Raw genomic sequence first — 17,007 nt, forward strand, 5'->3', positions numbered from 1 at the left:
GCTTTGGGCCAGAGCGCCTGGTAGGATGAAGCTGCCATTTCCTGAGAGTGGAGGGCTATGAGTGGACCCAGTGCCAGGTCTGTCTTCTGCCCACTCCCCAAAGGCCCCGGCTGACCCCCACCCCAGCTTCTCTCAGGTCAGGGCAATGGAGGGAGAGAGCGAGGAGTTGGCCCCACCCAGGCCTCCGGGCAGGAAAGGGGCACCCAGGGCCTGGCCACAGGATGACACAACACTTAATAATTTCTCCGCTGAGTTTTGCAATGGGCACCCTTTATCGACTGGTAAAGGGAGTGGGATTTTGCAACCTCCCCAACAAGTGAGCGTGGCTGATGCCAAGCTAGAGGCATATCAGGCCAGGCCACAGTCATCATCTTGACCCACAGGGTTGAGTCCCAAGCAGGCCATCCAGGGCTGAGCTGACATGGTGGCACAGAGGGCCAGGAGTAGGCACTGGCCTCAGAGCTCACTGGGTTCAAATCTCAGCTCCTTCACTTGGCTGGTGACCTTGGGCAAGTCACTTCCCCTCTCTGGACCTCAGCTCTTCCTCAGAAGAAAGGGGAGCAATTAAAGGGATTATTTTTTAAATTACTTTACAATTGTTACCCAACACACTATTTCATATCTATTGAGCGCTTACTGTGTACCTGGTCCTGTGTTGGGCATTTCTGCACATCATCTCACTTAACCCTCATGTCAACCTTGAAACTGATGTTTTTCTATTGTACACATGGGGAACCTGAGGCTCAGAGAGGCACTGGCTGCCCAGCTCACCCGGCCGGCCAGGTGTGGAGCAGGACCCAGGCCTGTCCGCTCTCCGGGGAGGCGTCCCCTCTGTAAAGGGGAATTACAAGTTAACTGGAATGAAGCAGCTCCTCCCATCGGTTGCTGTCGGCACTTGGGGAGCACTTGGAACACAGTGGCCATTTTATTATTATCCCCAGAGCTGTTGTTACTGGCCAGAGTAAGATGCCCGCCTCCCTGCCTCCCTGCCCCACCCAGGCCTGTGGGGCACAGACAGGACACAGGATTTAGAATCGCACCCCCCAGAGCCCACATCCTTTCTGCCTTCCCGGTGAGGCCCTGAGCAAGTCGCCCCGTCCTCTGGGGTGTCGATTCCCATCACCTCTCTGGCCCTTTACAGGCCAAAAGAAGATACTGGGCCAATGAGAATCCCAGTAAGTTAGGGGCCTCAGGACAGTCCTGAGAAAGAGGGCCCTTTACCTCACCTGGCTGAGGAGGACAGCAAGGCGCAGGCTGGACACAGGACACCCACAACATCATTGCTCCCACCACCACAGGCCTCTGACGGCTCGAGGCACCGATGCCTACCCTTCCTGGCAACGCCGCTCCCTCTGTCTCTCTCCCCGCCTCTCTCTCTCCCTGTGTCTCTCAGACCAACTCTGGAAGTGTGTCTCTTTGTCTCTGTCACGTGTCTGTCTCTCCCTCAATGCCTGTCTCTCCTTCAGTGTCTCTCCATCATGTCTCTCTACCTCTCCCCCGGTATCTCTACCCCAGGCTGCCTCTTCCCTACACTCTCACCCTCTGGGCCCGCCCACCTCTTCTCCATTCCTGGCTCTATAAATATTTACTGAGGTGAAGGTGTCTGGCCACCTAATTTACTTGAAACCCTCACCAGGCCCCACCTCCCCTCTCACAGCCACCACCCAAGGGCTCTCCAGGGAGGAAGGGCAGGTGGGGGACCCACAGCCTCAGGGATGCTCAACGTGCCCCGTTCAGGGTCCACAGCTCATGGCCAGACTGGCCCCATCTGGATCCCCTCTTGTTGGGCCAGGGCAGACTCTGCCATGGCACCCGGGGCACATGCTGATTGGCCCAAGTCAAACATGGCCCTTTCCCTTCCCTTGCAGTGATTGGCCGAGGCTACGTAGACCTGGAATGCATCTGTGGCCAGTGAGATGGGGAAGTCTGCCAAGGGACTTCTGGGAACAGCTTCTTCATTCTTCAGAGAACACGTGAAGGCCTTTTCCTGCCTTGGCCGTGGCTCTGTGAGGAGGAGACGCAGGCGTTTGGCACCGTCATGGAACTATGAGGCGCTGGGCTGGGAGGAGATGGGAAGAACCTGGAGTCGTAATGATGCCCAGTCACCCCGCCCCCCTCCCCCCCAACAACCTCTAACTGACCAGAACATTATTCATTCAGACATTCGACATTTATTGAGCACCTACTGGGTGCCAAGCCCTGTGATGGGCACTGGGGAGGCAGCAGGGAACTGCGTCGACATGGTTCTTGGCTTACATCTAGGGCAGGGGACGACCTCCATCAAATAATCATCGGGGTAAGTGTGAAATATGCCAGAATGAGGGCTGGAAGGAGAGGTCCGTAGAGATAAGACCAGGAAGGGGGATCCAGGAAGGTTTCCCTGGTGATTTATCTGAAGTCAGGTTGCCCAGAAACAAAGCCCGAAACGAGACTGGAATGCGTGTGATTCACTGAGGAATGCTTTCGGGAGAAAAGAAGAGACTGGAGCAGGAAAGGGCCTGGCAAAGAGCTATGCTAGGATGTGGTCTCCGCTGACGTCTAGCTTCGGCCTGACCCCCTGGGAAGGCCTGGAACATGAACTGCGCTGCGGAGTGGATCCCACCTTGAACTAAGAGGGCTGAGCTTTGTTCCCCGATTTAATCAATTATTGGCTGTGTCTGCCTCTGATGTTTGGGATTGAGTGGACCTATCAGATGAGGCAGCTCCTGTTGGAGGAGGCAAATCTCCAGAAAGGAGATCCAGCTAGGACCCCATGGCTGCCAACACGGTATGGCAGCTGGGAGAGGGGTGCAGGGCCCAGTGTAAGGGAACCTGGGTGGGTCACCACAGACCCACGACTGGAGGTCCCCCTGATCTAAGATCTGGGCACTACGTAGGTGAAGAGGAGAGAGGAAAGCATTCCAGTAGAGGAAGCAGGATGTGCAAAGGCCCTGAGGCAGTCAGGAGCCAGATTCACTGAAAGGAGACCAGGATGGCTCTAGCAGAGTGAAAGAAAGAGTGAGTGGCAAGAGATTACCAGAGAGGGGCCAGCCATCACCCAGCACATGCAGGTCATGATCCAGAAGTCCATCTTTATTCCGAGGGCAGTGGAAGTCATGGGAGACTGTTGAACAAAGGAGGATGGTGATTCAGTTTACATTTTTTAAGGCTCCATCTGGCAGCATGTGGAGAATACACTGAAACTGGGAACAGGAGACCATTTGGAGGCTGTTGTGAGCATTCAGGTGAATTAGTCAAGTCTGAATGGTGGTGGGAGTAGGAAGCATGAAGAGGTGGGGACAGGGCTGGCAGACCTTAGGAAGCAGTAATAATGGTAGTTATTGATCACGTCCCATGATCAGACACCGTACCAAGCACCTCACCAGTATCTCATTTAAGCACATCCCTGTTAAGTAGAATCTCTTCCTATCCCTGCTTCACAATAAGGAAACTGAGGCATGGTGGGATCAGTGCCTAGAAGTGGCTCATACCCTCACTTGCCAACACTTCCTGCCCCCCCCTCAGTGGGCCCCCAAATACCTCTAAACCTCAGGCATTCAAGGTACCCTGGGGCACGTCAGTCATCCTGGACCCCCCAACCCGCAGTTGGAGACACGTGAGAATCCCATCATGTGTAGCCAATTTCTCCCGCCTTGAGAAGTTGCTGTTATTATTACATTTAAGGTCTCCCAGCCATGGACCCCATTTCCACCCAGTTCCTCGCTCTCTCCTATGGGGTGGGACCTCACCCTCTGTGATCCAGCAACCCACAGAGTGGTAGGGACTCCCCGAGGCCACCCAGCATGTCCCCGGTGCAGGTGCCTGTGAGGTGGGGGGGAGGGCTGTTAGCTGTTATCTGTGGCCAGAGGCAAGAGGCCTGACACCTGGTGCCTCTGATAAGGCGGCCTGTGGTCCTAGCCCTGTGAGGACCAGCAGGCCATGCCCAGCCGGGAGATAATCGAGACCAGATTCTGGCCAGTGATTCATTACAACATCACAGCCAGGAGTCTGAAGACTCAGAAGCCAGATCTTCTGGGGCTGGGACTGGGGGAGGGGTGGGCATGGTGGAGGGAGACCCAGGGGTCAGTAGGATCCCTTCCTAGGAGGAATCCACACAGCAAAAAAAAAAAAATGTGCCGGCTGCTTCTTGATGGTCACTGGCTGCTCATAGAGCACCTGCTGTGTGTCAGGGCCTATGGGACACAAGGGTGACCAAGCAGACATCGGTGCCTGAACTCAGGGAGCTGACACTTGCATGAAGGAGGCAGGCATCAACTATGGAATCCCATTAAAACAGCGGTTCTCAACCTGTGGGTCGCGACCCCTTTGGCGGTCGAACGACCCTTTCACAGGGGTCGCCTAAGATCATCCTGCATATCAGATATTTACATTACAATTCATAACAGTAGCAACATTACAGTTATGAAGTAGCAACGAAAATAATTTTATGGTTGGGTCACAACATGAGGAACTGTATTTAAAGGGCCAGAAGGTTGAGAACCACTGCATTAAAAGAATGGAGAGTGCCCACCGCTAGAGAGGAGAGTGCCAGGGGACTGCATGGGTATGTACCAGGAAGGCCTCCCCAAGGAGGTGGCTTTGAGCTGAGGCCTGAAGGTTGCATAGAGAAGAGTTCTGGGAGGAGATGGAGGAAGAGCATACTAGGAGGGGAACAGCATATGCAAAGGTCCTGAGGTGGGCCAAATGTGGAATGTTTGAGGGTAAGAGGGTAGAAAGGGAGGACCAGAGTGATAAGACAGGAGCTAGAGCACATCAGCAGGCACCCCTAGACCAAGGTGAGGCGCTCAGATTTTACCTAACAGACCATGTCAAGCCATGGAAGGCTTTAGGCGGGGGTTGGGTTAGGCATGATCAGCCGTGAGTCCAGTGAGTCTGCTATCCAGGAAGGTCTATAGGGTAACTGTAGGTTCTAAGACCCAAGGATCCAGGGCTCCTGGCTCCCCCCACTTCCAATATTCAGGACTCTAGTAGCCAGAGGCTGAGAGGCCTGGCTGGGCCAGTCCCAGGTCCCATGGGCCCCTGGCTGCCCACCCCCACCTGGACCTCCTAGGGAACATTCCAGGCAGCGATTGTCTCTGTGCTGAGTACTAATTAGCCTGGTTCACCTCAGGCATCCCAGCTGTGCTCTGAGGGGCCCCTGGGAGGAAGCCTCTGGGTACAAGGTCCCAAGGGAGGGCTGGAGGGACAAGAAGTAAGGGGCCCTGAGTGGGTTCCAAGGACTACTCAGAACTGCAGCTGCAACCCAGAGGTGTGGCAAACACCCTGTTGGGGATGCCTCCAGCACCCCCGTCCCACAGCCTCCCTCCCCCAGCACCCATGTACCTTGGCCAGCCCCAGGAACCTGGCCTAGCAAGCCCAGCCCCACCCGCCCTGGGAGCTCCACAGTCTCCTTCCTCCTCACTCTGGTTCTTTGCCTTTCTAGGCCTGAATCTGGCTACGTGTGCGTATTTGTGTGTCTTTCTCTTTCTTTCCTCTCTCTCTCTCCCCTCTCTTCCCTTTCTCTCTCTCTCTCCCTCTCTCTATCTCTCCCTCTCTCTCTCTTCTCTCTCCCTGTCTCCTTGCCCCCCAACTCCTTGGCTCAGTGCCAGCCAGTCTCCCCTTCCCCAGGTCTCCAGCCTGAGGTGGGGGGCACGGAAGAAGGGGCAATGCTCTTCTGGTCCCAGTCCCTCAGGGGCCCAGAGTAGCTGTGAGCATCCCAAACAGCCTCCAGGTAGCGGGGTGAAGATGGCACCTGCACAAGCTGCTCCAACCCTGCCGGTTTTCCAGCTCAGGCCCACCCTAAACTGGGCCGCCCCCTGCCCGGGAACCACCGTCCCTGGGCCAAGCGGGGCTGCTAGAAGGTGAGGCCTGACCAGGAGGATCCTGAGCAACAAGCCAAAGCAGAACCAGTCTGCCCTCCACACCGCCCAGGCCCAAGCTGGGAACTTCATGGCCCCAGTTACTAGTACACAGGGGGAAACTGAGGCTCAGAGAGGGCTCAGGGTCACATAGCTCATTAGAATCAAAATTCAAACCCAAGCTCGGGGAGCGCTGCAGACATAACCAAGGGTCTCCCTCCTGCTCCCGGGTTCCTTCCCTAGAATTGCTGTGCAAATGCACATTTCTCCTCTTGTAGGGATATTTGAACACACGTGGTGAAAGAACGGGCATTGTCCTGCACCTGCGCTTTCCACGTAACCGTATCTTGAAGATCTTGCCTTATCAGAACCTTCTTCCTTATTTCTAACGCCTGCTGGGCCCTCCACTTCGTGGACCAGCCTCAAGGTACTTAACCAGCCCCACCACAGGACACGCGCGTTGTTCACAGTCACGTGTGCGTGTGATGTCACAGCAACCCCAGCCCCCAAGCACACCAGCTCGCATGCACACGTGGCAGCTGACCTGCAGGATCCAGCTGCCCTGGAAGGGGGCAGTGAGTCCCCAAAGATGAGCTCAGAGCCCTAGGGTGGAGCTTGTTAAAACTGCAGATCTCTGGGCCTGTTTCAAAGCACCTGAGGAAGCCTGGGTGAAGGAACCCTCAAATTTGCACTTTTAGCAAACACCCCAGGGAGGAGGGACTCATGGGTGGGGGTGGGGCAAAATTATGGACTGTCCAGCTGGGTTTTCAAGTTGTGCCCCCAGCTCACAGGGCTCCTGGGGGATACCCTGCCCCCCCCCCCACCGCAAACACCCCAGGGAGGAGGGACTCATGGGTGGGGGTGGGGCAAAATTATGGACTGTCCAGCTGGGTTTTCAAGTTGTGCCCCCAGCTCACAGGGCTCCTGGGGGATCCCCTCCCCCCCCCCCCACCTGCCTCAGCAGCTCCCTTTTGTTCCATTCATACGGTGAGGCTCTGGAAAAATTGGGGACGGGGAGGGGGTGTGAAAAGGGTGCTACAGTGAAAAGCAATAGTGAAGCTGAAAAACCAATAGTTGGGGAAACCGAGGCAAAGAGAGGCAAATGAATAAGCCCAAGACTCCACAGGCCTTGGTGTTAATATGTAACAAGGCTGAACTGGAACCCAGGCTTCCTAACTCTTGGGCCAAGAGTTTTGATTGTATTCCACTCCACCCTGGTCCAGTCTCCTGTCAGCTAGCCATCACTCAGCCATTCACCTCACCCAATAATCTGCCCACCCACCCATCCCTCCTCCACCTGTTCACTGCTCACACCATCGCCCAGCTGACCCCTCGCCATTCAAGGCCATCCATCCCTCTGTCTATAGACACATCATTCATCCAACCATCCATCCTCCATCCTCCCTCCAGGATTCAGAGCACCTACTATGTGCCAGATGCCATTCTAAGTGCTGGGAACACAGCAGACCTGTGCCCACCTCAGGAGCTCAGTTCCTATGGGAGAAACTAACCACAGATAGATACACACGTGCAGATCCCCAAACTGGGTTCCTGGCTGTGAGTACCATTCCCAGGAATGGAGGGAGCAAGAGGGGGCCAGGGAAGGCCTCCTTGGTAAGGACCCCCTCCTCTGAGAATCAAGCAATGAGTAGGCATGAGCCTGGTAAAAACAGAAGGGAAGGCATTTGTTGAGAAGGGAACAGCTTGGGCAAACAGTGGAAGGAGGAATAACAAGTTGGAGGATGAGGACAAGTCGGGGAGAAAGGACAGGTGGGAAGCGCTGGGAAGCTGGGAAGCTCTACTTGGACCGTCCCACCTCTGCCTCTCTCCCCAGGAGGACCAGCCCTGGCCTGCCCTCCTGGTCGGAACACTGTCTCCCTGGCCCCACCCCAGTTCTCAGCTCCCTGCCAGCCCTGGCCTGGCTGCCTCCTCCCACTCACCTGCTGATCCTGCCTCACTGCACGAGGGTCTTCCCTCCCCACCCCCGGCTCAAGGGGGCACCAAACCCTCCATGGGGGGAGGCTGGGGTAGATGGGTGCTCACACACACACACACACACACACACACACACACACACATCAGCACTCCTCTCCTCGGGCATCTCCAGCCCACCAGGAACCCCATTAAAACTTAGCAAGTCGCTCCACCCAAAGCCTCCACATCCCTCTGCAGTAACACCATGCTGCTCATTGAGTGCCTAGTGTGTACCCTGAGCTCAGCACTTTCCACCAGCTCTTTCATTTTGCTCTCTCCTCTGCCTAAAGGCCACACCACCCCATAACCCTGGGGGGGTGAAGTCAAATCAAATCCCTTGTCTGCTGACAGCCTCACCTACCCACTACCACACACACACCGCTGTCCTCCTCTCCCCACCCCCACCCCGCCCCACTCACACAGTCCCCACATGCTGGCCTCCTGCTGCTCCTCGAACATAGAAAGCACCACCCCACCTCAGGGCCTTTGCACTTACTGTTTCCTCTGTCCCCAGACACCCCCATGGTTCTCCACCTTCCCTCTTTCGGTCTTTGCTTAAACATCACCTTCTCTCATTGAAGCCTCTCCTGACCTCTGTAGCTAAATGCAACATCGCACAACAGACACACACACACACACACACACACACACACACACACACACCAGCCCTCCTCTCCTTCCTCTTCTTTATTTTTCTCCATAGCACTTGACATCTGACCAACTGTACCTCCCACCATGAGAGCGTGAACTTCATGGAGACTGGGTTTGGGGCTGTCCTTCTGCTGTATTCCCAGGCATAGCCTGCCACATAGTAGGTGCTCAGTGAAGTTCCTGGAGCACATCTCTGAGTGTCTTCTGTCTGCCAGGCTCAGGGCCTTGGATACAGCAGAGAACAAAATGAAAACAGTGTGGAAAGCGGCATCGAGGTCCTGGGTCCAGGACCTCGTACAGCCACTTCCTGGTCGTGGGACCTCAGAAAAGTAAAGACGGCCTGAGGAGTGGTGCCACCCATTGGCTCCTGCCAAGGACCTGTGACACCCACAGTGTCTCCTCCAGGAACTGCTGGGCTGGTTACTGTCGATACCATATGGCTCTACTTTTACAGGTTTCACAAGAAGCTCCAACTCACTGAAACCCACCTCAACAGAGTCCTCAGTCACCCAGGACTGAGTTTTGCTGTTGTCTGTTTGTTTATTCCTTTTGCTTCCATTAGTTCATGTGCCAGCCATTTATTTGCTGGGCACCAAGCATGTGGCTATCGTGGAGTATCGTGGAGTATCGTGGATACCCGATACAGATAGGACTGATACCCAGGGACTCAGAAACAAGGAGAGAGATGGGCCTGGAAATGGGGCGGGGGGACGAGGCCACGAAAAGGCATGCTCCTGAGTGGGCATGGGTGGGGTGGGATTGGTGGAGATGTGTCCACTCTTCTGGACCCAGGTTAGACTCCATAAAAAGTTTACATTTTAAAAAGTATAACAGAAAGAAAATAAAGGAAGGGAAAAAACACCCGGGCGCACAGATGAAAGGAGAGCGTACACAAAGGCCTGGAAACTCCAACCCCAGGATCATAAACCCACCCTGGGAAGGTGAGGAAGGGGCCGGTCCTGGGCGAGCGGTCCCAGACCGGCTTCAGCCTGATCGGAAATGTTTTCGTGTTTTAAGAGAGGATCCATGTATCACTAACATTATTTTAAATCAACATTTAACTGCAAGAACGTTAAAAAGACAGGCCAACCAGGGAACCAGAGAGCAAGTTGTATCTATTGAGCGCCTACTATGGGCTCCATAGGCCTGCAAGTCCTTCTTTTCCCATTTCCCCTAGCTCAGCCGCTGGTGGAAGCTGGGCACCAGAAAACCTAGGTTCCTCTCTCGTCTCCTTGTGGCCTCGTACAAAGCACTTCTTCCCACTTCCCAGGTGAGGAAACCAAGATCAGCGAGGTTAGGGATGGGGACACCTACGCTCAAAGACTGTTCCAGAACGTCCAAGGACACAGCTCGGGGGAGAGTGCTTGACGACCTCAGTCCTGCCCAGGACCAGCCCCTCCATCTGAAACAATTAAGAATTTCAATACGAACCAGCAGAGCATTAAACCAAGCGCCGGCCCTCTGAGCAGGGGCGCTATGCACCTGCCCAGGAAGGCCGCCCAGTCTTGCCTCAGCCTCCCAAGAACTTTTTCAAAACCCAGAGTGGAAATTAAGACGTTTTCTGAGTAACCTTCAGAGAGCCCGAAAGCTCCTTTCTCTGCAACTTTCTATTCTGTGGCAGCTGTTTTAACAGCCGGTGTTTGCGAGGCCCACGGACAAGAGGAGCTCCCGATTCCCACAAGTAGAGAGAACAGCAGCAGCAGCAGCAGCTACCATTATTGAGCACTTTGTCTGTGCAGGCGCTGTGTAGAGTTTTGCATACATTTAACTCTTCAACTCTGCTCATCGATGCTATTGGGTAGGTGTTCTCACGGGCAGGTCCTGGAAGTGGAAACTGAGGCACAGAGAGGGGAGCCACAGGTCACATAGCCAGTTAGGGGCACAGCTGGCATTTGCACCCAAACCTGTGGATCTCCAGAGCCCACATGCTGGCCCAGGAAGGAAGGCAAAGGCCAACGGGAGGCAAGCAAGGTTGGCAGAGCCACCCCGGCCAGGGAGCGGCCGGGCAGTCAGCTCCGTGCATGTGAGCTGCCGGCTGGGCCGCCCTCTGTCCCACTGCCTCCCCTCCTAGTTGGAGCCGCCAGCTCTGAGCTGAGATGGTCTTTGCCAGGCAGTGGTTTCGCCATCCCCCGCCAGGCCCTGGGGAGCCTGTGGGAGCCTAACAGGGCTGTCAGCACAGTGAGTCCAAGCCAGAGTACGGGGTAAGGAGCACACGCAGGGGTCACCCAGACCCACATTCAAATCCTGCCGCTGCCACGCACCAGGCAAGGTAACCCCTCTCTCTGAGCTCTGTGTGCTTTGGGTTTTCCCCTGTGAACCTCGGGTGCGAGGGCTGATTATCCAACTCCTTGATCCACGACATGTTGCCATCACTGTCCATGCAAGGCTCCCCTGGTCCTATTTATTTTTTCTCTTCAATCCCACTCCCCACTCCCTGCCCACCTCCTTCCCTTCGGTTTGATGTGTATCTTCCATTCATTTTCTTTGACTTTGACTTTGACTTTAACTTATGGACAGTGAAGTGCAGAAAGGGAACTTACCTCCATGAATTTTCGTCCCAATGAATGCTTACATATGGATGAATTCATGTGACCACCACCCAGGTCAAGACACAAACTTTTGCAGCAGCCCAGAAGGCTCCCCGATGCCCCTCCCCAGGCACTAACACCTCTACCCACAAAAGGAACCACTATGGCGACTTCTAGACTCGCCTGATCTGTTCCTGAAATCCGTATCAGGCATCACACTGGCCTCTTGAGCCCGGCTTCTCTCCCTCCGCACACCGCTGTTACGGAGCGTCCGCTGCGTGAATCAATAGCTTGCTCCATGTTATTGCTGACTGGTGCTCCGTTTATAGACGTATTACAATTTGTTGATCTTCTCACTTGCTGAAAGACATCTGGTCGGTTTCCAATTTGGCTATTATAAATAAAACTGCTGCAAATATGCTTACAGGTCTTTTGTGGACATATATTTCATTTAGCTTGGGTATTTTGAAGATCAGATCCTTTGATTTCTTTTTAAATGTATTTTGGTATAACTCTAGAACTTACAGAAAAATTACAAGACTTACAAGGGACTCCAGATAGCCTTTGCCCAGATTGTTGTATTTTCTCCTACTTCCTTCATCATTTTCCCTCTATTTATATTCTCTCTTGTACCGAATTATTTGAGAGTCGGTTGTAGATATGGTGTCCTTTGACCCCTGAACCCTGCATTATGGATCTCCTGACCCCCTGACACACACACACACACACACACACACACACACACACACACACACAGTATTATCGAATTCAGTGTACTTGTCATCCATAAGCATTAATGTTGAGTCTACACGCCATGCTCACCATTGTCCCTATAAAGGTCTTACTGCTTTTCCCTGGTCCAGGGTCACACCTAGCTTCCTCCTATTGTATGTAGGTTCTTTCAACGGCTCCTCGGTCTCTCCGTGACTTTCTTGTCCTTGACACTTTTGAGATTGACAGGCCAGCTATTTTGTCATGTGTCCCTCACTTGGGATTTGTCTGATGTTTCCTCGTGGCTACATTCAGGTCATGCATCTCTGCAGGGATGTAACAGAAGTGACACTGTGTTCGTCTTGTGTGTCCTGTCGGGTGGCACACGATTATGACTTGTCCCACTGCAGGAAAATGGGGATGATCAAACCTCCCGCCTCCCAGAGCTGTTACAGGGATTACAGGAGACACAGCCCAAAGCCTGCTTTTGTAATTATTATCTCTTCTGCATTCAGAGGGAGGGCCTGGCATGAAGTGGAAGAGGAAGCAGAGGGCCGTCCCCACCCACACCTGTCTCCTGGCCCAATCCTTGCCCTGCCTCTTAGAACTTGCAACCAGGATGGAAGGAACACACAGGAGTGAGAATTCTAGTCAGATCGGCTGGAGAGCCTTGATGCCGGCTCCTCCTGATCCCCTGAGTGACGGGAGCCTGAGCCCCTGAGAGCACAGAGGGGTTTCCCAGCATCACACAGCCAGCCGTTCAGCCTGCGGGGCTCCGCCAGGTGACTGTTCCCTGCACACAGTGTTTTCAACTGAGGGGGATGCCTGCAGTGTCTGGAGACGTTTTTGGTTGTGATAACTGCGGTGGGGGCACTCCTGGCATCTAGCGGGTGGCAGTCATGCAACGCACAAGACAACCTCCCACGGCAAGGGATGACCCTGTCCCAAATGCCAGTGGTGCCGAGGCTGAGAAGCCCCGGTCCACACAGCAGGCAGCAGGCGAGTCCCTGGCCAACTCACGCTGCCCATTTTCTCCCAGGGCCCAGCTGGCTGCAAAGCAAAGGTGGTTCAGGCCCTTCCACAGTGTTCAGGCTTAGGAAGGGAGTCCCCACCGCGCAAATGCGGTTTTGCTGCCTGGGCCTGTCTTTTTCTGAATCCACAAGGGTTCAAATCGGCACTGTTGGAGAGGCTTTGAGCATGTCACAGCCTCTGAAGAGCTGGGGGGGTGGGGGGGTGAGTACAGGGGTGTCAGGAGCCCTGGCCTGGAAAGGGAGGGGATGGAGATTTTCACCACCTTTGGCAGCCAGAATGCTAGGTGGGAGAGTTACACCCCGAGACCCTATCATCTTTTCTGGGCTCTGACTTTATAGTATCTGAGGTTCTACTTGCAGGCAGAGAGAAGCTAACCCTGACATGTAGCAGATTCTTATTAGATGATATGTTGAAAAAATGAACTGTGATAGTAATTGATATTTACTGAGCATTTACTACGTGTCACGCACTGTTCTAAGCACTATGCGTATATCATCTCATTTAATCTCACCACGCCCTATGAGATAGGTACTATAATTGCCATCCCATTATGCAGAAGGGGTCAATGGGGGGAAAAGGGGGACATATGTAATAATTTCAACAATAAAGACTTAATTATAAAAACATTACTGAATCCAAAGTCTGGTTACATAACCTGTGGCATAACAACCCCAGCCCAAGTTCCCTGGCTCCCTGGTCCTCCTCAAGTCAGCCCCTCTCTTTCACTGCCTCAGGGGCACTGTGTCCCCAAACCTAAGCTTGAGGTAAAGACTTAAGTCATGAAGGTCTAATATAATGGGACCTTTTGTTTATCAAGGGCTTACTTTCCACCAAGCCCCACACTGCACAACAATCAGGGATGTGATGAGGCCCATTATACAGATGAGGAAACTGAGGCTAAGAACAGGGAGGGCACTTATTCCAGGTCAAACATCTAAGCGACAAAGCTGGAATGTCTGACTCAGGAGCTTGACAGGGAGATAGTGAAGGAACAAATGACAACCAGGAAGAACTCTCTGGCAGGGGGACCAGGGAGAGTGAACCTCAGTTCATCCCTCAACCACACTCTCTCCATCTCAGTGTCCAGACAACCTAGCCTGTGACAGAGGCAGAGTCAATCATGTTCATCATAACAGTGTCTGCGGCTATGGGCACTTGGAGGCAACATCAGTGTCCATCACAAGAGGAATAGTTTGTTAAAATGTGGCAGATACATACAGAGGAACATCATGCATCACAGTAAAAAGCAATGAATTAGAGGGACACGGAGCAATGCGAAGACATCTCAAAAGCGCAGCCTTCCAGGAAGGTACGCTGCCCTTGCGCAAACAGAGACTGATTCGATGTGGTTGTCCACTGTAGCATTGTGAGAGCTAAAACAAATGTTGGAAACAACCTAAATGTCTATCAAAAGAGGACTGGTTAAATAGTTATGGTACGTAATACAACGGATCACTAAAAAGAATGAGGCAGCTCTATACTACTGATGTGAGCAACATCCAAAATACATTATTGGATGAAAAAAGCAAAGTATAGACCAGTGTGGAAAGTGCTACATGTGTGATGTGTATAAATATCACATGCGTATGTGTGTCAGAGAGAGAGAGAGAGAGAGAGAGACACCGCTGGGTGACCTCTGGGGAAGGTAACTGGGAATGTGAAGGCAGGAGTGGAAGGCAGACCAAGTTTTCACTATAAACCCTTTCATACTTTTTTAATTTTTAACAAGCATATATTATGTATTCACATTAATTTAAAAATGTGAAGACTTGCATAGAGGCCAGAGGGGAGTTGAACTGAGATCATCCACAAGGAAGGTGGCACAATGTGGGGTCCAAAACAGGGAGAGGAAGCCTCCAGTTTGGGAGGGAGGGCGCTGGGCAATGTGCAGAGACTGGAAATTGGTTACATGTAGGCGATCGGTCAAGTAAGTAAATATATTAAGAATAATAGAAGCCAATTTTCTCACTGTCAGAAGAGAGAGTTCCAAATATAGAAAGAGGTAATTAGAATAAATTGTGTGGTGCTGGATTGGAATTGGAGATATCAATATAAACTTATAGTTTTCTAAGTAGATGATAGATGGATAGATAGTCATTAGCTACAGTTACAGAAAGAATACAGATATAAATGTGTATCTGTGAGTATATGCATACATGAGTCCTCTGCTCACTGAGAGGGTCTGGGAGCAGTGACAACCCAGCAGCAATGAGCACATTTTGTGCTGGAACCTTGGTTTCTAAATACCATCCTCCACTCAAAGGAACCAAGGCTCCTTAGAGAAATGGCTGATTCCAGGGCTGGGGCAGAAAAAGCACCAGATGAGCCCAAAGCACCTATGCCAGAGAGTTAAGGAAGTGCTCAAAAAATGATGGTGACATGTTAAAAGGGCACGGAGCCAGCTCAAAGGGGCTCCCAGTGGCCATATATTGGAAAATTTGAGCATATTAATACTTAATCACAATGTACTAAAACCTGTTTAATAAAATAGAAAGCCATGAGTCCATACTGGTAAAAAATAAATGAACCATTGGAAGTATGATGAGGAATAGGATATTTATATAGTTCATAAGTACCACCCCTCCAATACCGATTACTGCGAAGGGGAGGGAGGTAGCTTTACAGATGTGAAGTCTGGCAGATATCTCTTCAATCAAGTATCAAATGACCACCATCATTCTCATCACAAGAAAAACAATTGTAACTATTGTAATGAGGTCATGGATGTTAGCTAAACTTGTTGTGGTGATCATTTAATAATATATACATATATCAAATCATTATGGTGTACACTTTAAACGTATGTAATGTTATATATCAATTATATCTCAATAAAGCCATCAACAATGGGACAAAGAGAAGAACACAGCATCACTTCTGTGATTTACCTGTCAAAGATGCATAACCTGAATCTAACCACGAGGAAACAACAGACAAACCCAAGGTGAGGGACATGCTACAAAATAGCTGCCTGTCATCCTCAAAAGTGTCAAGGTCATGAACTTCAAGGAGAGACCAAGGATCTGTTCTATATTAAAGGAGACTGAAAAAGAAGCTGCAAATAAATACAATGTGATTCTGAACGAGTACTGGGCACTATTAAGGTAATTGGCACTTATTAGAATGTTAATTTCCATATAAAAAAGAATGTTAATTTCCATATTTTGATAGTTATGTTGTGGTTAGATAGAAAATGTCTCTGTATCTCAAAGTTTTAGGAAATAATAAGGCAATAGGTCAGCAGCTTATTCTCAAATAATTCAAGGAAAAAGAAAGAGGTTCTTTGGACTTTTTTTGGTAACTTTTCTAAAAATGTGAGATCTATTTCTAAATAAAATGTGCTATAGATTGAACGTTTGTGTCCACCAAAATCCATGTATTAAAATAGCCCAATGTGATGGTTTGGGGAGGTGGGGGTCTTTGGAAGGTGATTGGGTCATGAGGGTGGAGGCCTTGTGAATGGAATTAATGCCCTTATATAAGGGACCCCAGCCCAGCTCATGTGGTTCAGTGGTTGAGCATCAGCCCACGAACCAAGAGGCCCCCGGTTTGATTCCTGGTCAGGGCACACGCCTGGGTTGCGGGCTCTATCCCCTGGGGGAGGAGAGGGGCATACCAGGAGGAAGCCAATCAATTATGTTTCTCTCTCATCAATGTTTCTATCTCTTTCCCCCTCTCCGTTCCTCTCTCTCTCTCTCTCTCTCTCTCTCTCTCTCTCTCTGAAAATAATAAATAAATAAATAGGACCCCAAATCACTGCTGTGCCCCTTTGCCATGTGAGGTCAGCGTGTCAATGAATTAGGAAGCAGGTCCTTCAATCTGCTAGCAAGTTGATTTTGGACGTCTCAGAATCCAGAATGGTGAGAGATAAATTTCTGTTGTTTACATAAGCCACCAAGATTACGGTATTCTGTTGAAGCAGACCAAACTGACTAAGATAGAAAGTTTATTTTAAACAGAAAAAAAGTAAGAAGTTGAATAACGTCTAGTATTGAATACCATGAACAGGAATTAAAACACATACTCATAGCATTTCCTATGAGTCAGCAAGGCGCTCCCAAAATATGCCCAACTGAAATACGTACATATGTTCACCAAAAGACATGTGTTCTAGAATGTTCATCACAGCCCAATTCTGAAGAGCGAAAAGCTGGACGCGAGCCACATGTCCCTCAGCAAGGATATGTACAGGTGGGCAAAAGTAGGTTTACTGTTGTTCATATGGAAAAGAATACAATAACTAATAAAGAATAATTTAAGAGTAAACTCTGTTT

The sequence above is a fragment of the Myotis brandtii genome, unplaced genomic scaffold (genome assembly GCF_000412655.1).
Source record: "Myotis brandtii unplaced genomic scaffold, ASM41265v1 scaffold225, whole genome shotgun sequence".
NCBI classification, from domain to species: Eukaryota; Metazoa; Chordata; class Mammalia; order Chiroptera; family Vespertilionidae; genus Myotis; species Myotis brandtii.